The 1,429-nt window shown below is 42.3% G+C and overlaps 1 protein-coding gene across 6 annotated transcripts in view; it reads left to right on the top strand.

The window, feature by feature from the left end:
* The window catches only part of LOC103731688 (carboxylesterase 1C-like), a 36,349-nt gene that overhangs the window by 32,314 nt on the left and 2,606 nt on the right, over positions 1 to 1,429 (top strand). The window lies entirely within an intron of this gene.

The raw sequence follows: 1,429 nt of genomic DNA, 5'->3' as shown, positions 1-1,429 counted from the left end.
TTGCCCAGTATGTGTGTGTGTGTGTGTGTGTGTGTGTGTGTTTATGTACATATATATATATATGCATACATATATATATATATATGATTTCTTATTCCAAAAGGGAAGGACCAGGACAGAGGAACAATCACATTTAAGCCAAAATCCAACAGTGTAAATCCAGGCCCTGTGCTGAATGTCCATCATGTGGGTTCCAAGAGGCCTGAACGGCTCCACTTCTCCAGCTCTGCTATCAGCAACACACAGAGCTTGTCTCAGACTTAGGCCAGCTCCACTTCATACCTGTTGCTCTCCTTGGCAGACACTGAATTCCTGCATCTCCAATATCCTGGGGACTCCACAGCAAGTGGGGCTGACCCTTCACCAATGGCTTCTCCTGGCCTCTATTCAGGGACTCTGAAATTGACACACGATGTCAAGCCTCAGCTTCTCTCCATGACCTCTTTAATGCTATAGCACTCAAACCTTCAATACCAGTACTGAGGCTCTTACACATTGCCAAATTCAGCTGCCAACTAATTGTGGCCTCTGTCCCCTTGGACCACAGTTTCTATGTGCTGATCCTGGGGAAAATATTTTCCTATTGTCCCAATGAAGCACAGAAAATTTCGCCTCAATGATACTCATCTCTTATTACCACAGCTGACTTTTTAGCCCCAGATTGACCAGCAACCACAGATTCTTAATCCAAAATATTACATGAATGCCCCTAGCCCAGTTCTGACAGAGCCTTTGCATCCCTCTGAAACCTCACAGTCCAAGCCTCCTTCTCAAGGCCTCCAGGCTGTCAAGCTGAGAATTAACAATAATAGGACACTCTGCTTGACCTGTGGGCACCTGTTGAGCAAGTGCATTACAGAGTCACTGAAGGATTGCTTCTAAAGGTGCAGAAATGGAGGCCATGAGAGATGGTTAAATAGATTATTCTTCATCTTTATGTTATAATAACTTACATCACAAAAATCCTTTGTGGACAAATATCTAATGTTATAATGTAATGATAACAATGTATTAAAAATAGCACGTACCATATTATCTCAATTTTATATACATAAAAAACATATGTACTAAAGTAAAGAGACGCTTTCTCTGGCTGGTGGGATTATGAGTGCTGGGATTGATTTCTTTTCCTCTTTTTTCTGCATTTTTCAATATTCATACTATAGCAATGGGGACAAGGTTATAAAATTTCTCCACCAGATTGATTTGGGTCCTGTTCCCCTCTCCTCCAAGAGTCACTTCTCTGTGAGTACCTACAACCTACTGTGACCACAGGGTACTGCTGGAGTGTCCAGTATGTGGGTCTGTGTATTATACCTCTAGGAGAAGAGATTGCTGGCCCCAATCATCCACTCAGTCAGAAAAATAGCTTATTGTTGGGACTTGAATAAGGCATCTTTCATTGTGGGAGAAGAAGGCAGGAGAGAGA

This window comes from Nannospalax galili, unplaced genomic scaffold, assembly GCF_000622305.1.
Source record: "Nannospalax galili isolate Female #2095 unplaced genomic scaffold, S.galili_v1.0 scaffold274, whole genome shotgun sequence".
Classification (NCBI taxonomy): Eukaryota; Metazoa; Chordata; class Mammalia; order Rodentia; family Spalacidae; genus Nannospalax; species Nannospalax galili.
Note: the sequence above shows the minus strand (reverse complement) of the source record. Positions and strands in the feature narration are given on the sequence as shown.